The 6,488-nt window shown below is 49.4% G+C and overlaps 1 long non-coding RNA gene across 1 annotated transcript in view; it reads left to right on the top strand.

Moving 5' to 3' along the window:
* Positions 1–23: 23 nt before the first annotated feature.
* LOC101177545 overlaps positions 24–6,488 on the top strand; it is a 45,750-nt gene continuing 39,285 nt past the window's right edge. The window contains exons 1-3 of the long non-coding RNA XR_178957.3: positions 24–542; positions 3,441–3,625; positions 5,135–5,470. This is a non-coding gene — a long non-coding RNA (uncharacterized LOC101177545). The remainder of the gene's footprint in view (positions 543–3,440; positions 3,626–5,134; positions 5,471–6,488) is intronic.

Below are 6,488 nucleotides of genomic sequence, written 5' to 3' on the forward strand. Positions count from 1 at the left end.
ATGTTCCGCTGGCCACGCCCCTTAAATAACACTCTGTGAAGCCCTGGTCTTCTTGCGCGGGATAGGGCACCTGAGGAAGCGGGCTGCGCCTGTGGCACAGTGGTACGGGGCCAGAAGAGAACTTAGCTGAAGAGGCGATCAATCCTTGAGAATCGCGGGCGACCCGTTTTTGTGTGCCCGGGTGCGGGGTGCCGGGACACGGCGTTGAAGGCGCTGAGCGGAGGGATCTCAGGGTGAGCTCGAGCGGCGACGGCGCGCTCTGTGATTGCACCGCGAGCGCCTGAGGTGATCTCGGCCTACATCGCGTCAGCGGGGCCTAGGGCGTGAGCACCGCCCCCTGTCCGGGCGCGGGGTACTGGGGCACCTCGAACTGTGGCACCTCACCCTGCTCCGGGGCCACGTCCTGGGGACTCCGACAGCCCCAAATAAGCCCTCGGGGACTGGGGTTGTGAAAAGCGAGGTCGTGAAGACGCCGGCCTCATACCGAGGGGTGGGACGGTGAGGTCAGCCCCGTCCCACTCCAACTAAAATCAACCTGACAGGTATTAATATGCCACCATGAAGTTAACAAATGTTGGTGATTAAGTATGCTGGGTTTTACGAAAACAAATTTTCCAAAATAAATGTAGATGTTGTAGGACGTCGCGAGCCATTTGAGGCAGCATTCCCCAAGGACGCCACTTAGTCTGAAGGTTTAGCGGCCAGAAAGATTCTGAAGCTGAGTTCAGTCCTGCTGCCACAATCAACCTTCGCTCCTATGGCTTCACAGAAGCGTCTCCCATGACTACCAAATTTAACTCCTTCCAGATCACCCACGGGAGTACCTGACCGGATTCATTTATTTAATCAATGTTAAGAACTAGGTTTTGTGCTAAGCTAGGGGATAGAGCAGCGAATGAGACAAAACTGCAAGGCCCTGGGGGAATTAGTAGGAATATCCAATGAAAGGGAAATTAATGAATTTTATAAGTATATTAATCAAGAAGAATATTCTTTTCCTTTGAGGTAGAATGTAATATAGCACCTCCCCTACCCGAGGCCTGGGTTAAGAGTATATTAACTGCTTATTTCTCCTCTATGCACGGAGAGGCTTATCTGTGTTCCATCGCTTCACATTCCTTGAAGCACAGCGAGTTCTTGCTTCCCTCCCTAGCGCTGCTGTAAAGTCACAAAACTGATTAGCAAGTGTTACAAAAGCATGTATTCCCAAGGACGTAAGACAGGTGGTGTAACAAATGTAAGAGTAATTAACTGCCTTTGTTCTTGCTTCTGCAAGTACGCTTCGTGCAACACGTAACTCCCACCACAAACTGCTTAAAAGGTGATTGATCCCTTTGTTCGGGGCTCAGACTTTCTGGACCCTAGTCCAACTGAGCCGATGATCACCTTAATAATAAAGGCTCTCCTGAACTCTGCTCGGTCTCTCCCGTCTATGATTTGTCCCGCAACACCAGTTGCCTGTGGAACACCTCTACCTAGAGAGCTAACACTCATCCCCGGTCAGTAAATCCAAAACTAAACCCGTTGCCTCCTCCTGCCAACCTGTCCCTCCTATAATGCCTGTGAAGAAAAGGCATCACTGTGCACACTGTTGCCCTCTCCATGCTTCATCTAATCAGTCATCAGATCCTATAATTCTACCACCTTAACAGTTTCACCGTTCCTTCCGGCCAGTCGCCGTGGCTCACGCCTGTAATCCCTGCACTTTGGGAGGCTGAGGTGGGAGGATCACCTGAGGTCAGGAGTTTGAGACCAGCCTCACCAACATGATGAAACCTCGTCTCTACTAAAAATTCAAAATATTAGCCGGGTGTGGTGGCAGACGCCTTTAATCCCAGCTACTCAGGAGGCCGAGGCAGGAGAATCGCTTGAACCCGGGAGGTAATGGTTGCAGTGAGCTGAGATGGGTGGATCACGAGGTCAGGAGATCGAGACCATCCTGGCTAACACAGTGAAACCCCATCTCTACTAAACATACAAAAAATTAGCCGGGCGTGGTGGCGGGCACCTGTAGTCCCAGCTACTCAGAGAGGCTGAGGCAGGAGAATGGCATGAACCCGGGAGGCGGAGCTTGCAGTGAGCCGAGATCGCGCCACTGCACTCCAGCCTGGGTGACAGAGCGAGACTCCGTCTCAAAAAAAAAAAAAAAAAAAGTCCTAATGTAACCACCCAAGGGGTTCACCTTGCCTGCTGCCTAGACAGAGCCGATTCATCAAGGCAGGGGAATTGCAATAAAGTAATTCATGCAGAGCCAGCTGTGCGGGAGACTGGAGTTTTATTATTACTCAAATCAGTCTCCCTGAGCATTCGGAGAGCAGAGTTTTTAGGGATAACTTGGTGGGTGGGGGTGGGGGGGTAGCCAGTGAGCCAGGTGTGGTGACGGGTCAGGGATGAAATCATAGGGAGTCGAAGCTGTCTTCTTGCCCTCAGTCAGTTCCTGAGTGGAGGCCACAAGATCAGATAAGCCAGTTTATTAGTCGGTGGAGCCAGCTGATCCATCAAGTGCAGGGTCTGCAGAATATCTCAAACACTGATCTTAAGAGCAGTTTAGGGAGGGTCAGAATCTTACAGCCTCCAGCTGCATGACTCCTAAATCATAGTTTTTAATCCTGTGGCTAATGTTAGTATAGTTCCCAGGCAAGAAGGAGGTCTGTTTTGAGGAAGGGCTGTTAACGTCTTTGTTTAAACTGTAAACTACAAACTAAGTTGGTTTCTCCCAAAGTTCATTTAGCCTACACCCAGGAATGAACAAAGACAGCTTGGAGGTTAGAAGCAAGATGGAGTCTGGCTGGGCATGGTGGCTCACGCCTGTAATCTCAACATTTTGGGAGGCCGAGGTGGGTGGATCATCTGAGGTCAGGAGTTTGAAACCAGCCTGGCCAACATGGGGAAACCCCATCTCTTCTAAAAATACAAAAATTAGCCAGGCATGGTGGTGGGCGCCTGTAATCCCAGCTACTGAGGAGGCTGAGGCAGGAGAATCACTTGAACCTGGGAGGCAGAGGTTGCAGTGAGCCAAGGTAGCACCACTGCACTCCAGCCTGGGCAACAGAATGAGACTCTATCTCAATAAAAATAAAAATTAAAAAATAAGCAAGATGGAGTTGGTTAAGTTAAATCTCTTTCACTGTCTCAGTCATAATTTTGCAAAGGCGGTTTCAGGTTCCCTTCATAGACACAGAGCAGAGCAGTTGTCCTGTCTGAAGTTTACCTCTCTGCTGCTCCTCAGTGAATGGGCTTTGTTTAATCCCTCACCATTAAAAAAAAAAAAAAATCCCATTCCCTTTTAGGAAAACTAATGCCTACCCACAGGGATTGGTCTACCTCTGGCATCCACAGCCCACCCCACAACACTCCAAACCCCAACTCTACCTTTCACCAGCAGAGCAATTCATAAGACACAATTATGCAAAACATAATAAATCTGATTTTTTCCATAGGAGGTGGTTCAGGAAAATTGTCCCATTTGGCACCTCAAGTCTAGGTCCCTCAAGTCTCTACAACAGTATGCAAAGAAAATGCTCATCTTCATTCTTCTTATAGTTTTCTGGTAACTTACTGAACCAAGCACACACACACTCTCCAAGGACAAACATTTTTCAGTGCTGGGACAATGCAAATTCAGGTAAGGGAAGACAAACATTTCCCTAAGCGCAGATAAATCTACACAGATTTTCCTACTCTTAACAGAATGGGTTGGGCGTGGCGGCTCATGCCTTTAATCCCAGCACTTTGGGAGGCCAAGGCAGGTGCATCACAAGGAGAGGAGTAGGAATGCACAGTGTGGTTTGGGTGAGTCTATGGGCTAAGATATTCCTTAAAAGGTGTAGAATTGTAGCAATTTAGCAAAAGTTGATAAGAACTGACACTTTCGTGGTTCTGATGTTACCCAGCTTTCTTCTTTTCTCTCTGTCTCTCTTACTTCATACCAAAGCTTCACCTAGAACATTTTCTAGTCTTTATAACTTCATTTCTGAAGGAAGAGTAGAAAAACCAGTTCGTATCACTTAAATTTTTTTAGGTCTTAAGTTTGCTCATTTGTTAAATGAGAAGATAGACTTCACTAGACAATTTCCAAGGTCCTTCACACTTTAACATTCTATGGAAGTACCTTGCCTCCAGTGGAAAATATTAACAACAACCATCATTAAGCCAATATAAACCCACAGGTTCTTATCCCTACTGCAAGAAGTTTTAAAATAGGGAACGATTAGAGACACAGGCTGTATAATTGTTAAACCAATATTAACCTGTTGCACTTCCGGAATGGCAACAAAATATACACTTTAAATTTTAACCTGCAAAATAAATTTCTTTTTTTTTTTTTTTTTTGAGACGGAGTCTCGCTCTGTCACCCAGGCTGGAGTGCAGTGGCGCGATCTCGGCTCACTGCTAGCTCCGCCTCCAGGGTTCATGCCATTCTCCTGCCTCAGCCTCTCTGAGTAGCTGGGACTACAGGTGCCCGCCACCACGCCCGGCTAATTTTTTGTATTTTTAGTAGAGACGGGGTTTCACCGTGGTCTCGATCTCCTGACCTCGTGATCCGCCCGCCTTGGCCTCCCAAAGTGCTGGGATTACAAGCGTAAGCCACTGCGCCCGGCCTATAAATTTCTTTCTTTAATATGGTCTCACATAGAAAATTATTTTTTAAGGTAACAAAAACTGCACTATGTCCACAATATTTTTTTTTTTTGAGACAGAGTCTCCCTCTGTTGCCCAGGCTGGAGTGCAGTGGCACCATCTCGGCTCACTGCAAGCTCTGCCTCCTGGGTTCACGCCATTCTCCTGCCTCAGCCTCCCAAGTAGCTGGGACTACAGGCGCCCACCACCACACCCGGCTATTTTTTTGTATTTTTAGTAGAGACGGGGTTTCACTGTGTTAGCCAGGATGGTCTCGATCTCCTGACCTCGTGATCCACCCATCTCAGCCTCCCAAAGTGCTGGGATTACAGGCATGAGCCACCATGCCTGGCCTCTACAATATTCTTAACCACTTGTATTAGGTCTCTTTCCATTTAAAGTTATGGAAACCCAGGTCACACTCCTTAAGTGGGTTAAAAGTAAAAAGTGCAGAAGTATGGGGATTGAGGATCAGACAATATAAACAAGGTTCTGTCTCTCTCTTGCCATCCAGCTCTCGGCAGACTACTACACATTGTGCATGATATACCAAGACTCCAAGACTCATAACCTACCTGCAGGAAGAGTGCATCTTCCCTAGTAACTCTGTAAAAAGATCCAAGAGAAACTGTTAATGGCCTGGCTTGAGTCAAATTGTTTCCGGAATTGGTGGGTTCTTGGTCACACTGACTTCAAGAATGAAGCAACCGACCCTCACAGTGAGTGTTCCAGCTCTTAAGGTGGCGCGTCTGGAGTTTGTTCCTTCTGATGTTCGGATGTGTTCGGAGTTTCTTCCTTCTGGTAGGTTGGTGGTCTCGCTTGCTCAGGAGTGAAGCTGCGGACCTTCGCGGTGAGTGTTACAGCCTTAAGGTGGCGAGTCTGGAGTTATTCGTTCCTCCCGGTGGGTTCGTGGTCTCTCTGGCTTCAGGAGTGAAGCTGCAGACCTTCACAGTGAGTGTTACAGCTCATAAATGCAGTGTGGACCCAAAAGCTGAGCAGCAACAAGATTTATTGCAAAGAGCGAAAGAACAAACCCCACAGTGTGGAACGGGACCTGAGTGGGTTGCCACAGCTGGCTCAGGCAGCCTGCTTTTATTCTCTTATCTGGCCCCACCCACATCCTGCTGATTGGTCTGTTTTAGAGAGACGAGTGGTCTGTTTTGACAGGGCGCTGATTGGTGCGTTTGCAATCCCTGAGCTAGACACAAAGGCTCTCCACCTCCCCACTAGATTAGCTAGATACAGAGTGTTGACACAAAGGTTCTCCAAGTCTCCACCAGAGTAGCTAGATACAGAGTGTTTATTGGTGCATTCACAAACCCTGAGCTAGACACAGGGTGCTTGCTGATTGGTGAGTTTACAAACCTTGAGCTAGATACAGAGTGCCCATTGGTGTGTTTACAATCCCTTAGCTAGACATAAAGGCTCTCCAAGTCCCCACCAGACTCAGGAGCCCAGCTGACTTCACCCAGTGGATCCCACACCCCACTGGGGCCGCAGGTGGAGCTGCCTGCCAGTCCCGCACCGTGCGCCCGCACTCCCTTAGCCCTTGGGTGGTCGATGGGACTGGGCGCCCTGCAGCAGGGCGGTGCTCGTCGGGAAGGCTTGGGCCACACAGGAGCCCACGGAGCGGCGGAAGGCTCAGGCATGGTGGGCTGCAGGTCCCGAGCCCTGCCCTGCAGGAAGGCAGCTAAGGCCCGGCAAGAAATTGAGCACAGCAGCTGCTGGCCCAGATGCTAAGCCTCTCACTGCCCGGGGCCGTCGGGGCCCACCAGCTGCTCCCAGTGTGGGCCCGCCAAGCCCAGACCCACCCAGAACTCGCGCTGGCCTGCAAGCACCGCGCCCAGCCCCGGTTCCCGCCCGCGCCT

Source organism: Nomascus leucogenys, chromosome 11 (genome assembly GCF_006542625.1).
Source record: "Nomascus leucogenys isolate Asia chromosome 11, Asia_NLE_v1, whole genome shotgun sequence".
Classification (NCBI taxonomy): Eukaryota; Metazoa; Chordata; class Mammalia; order Primates; family Hylobatidae; genus Nomascus; species Nomascus leucogenys.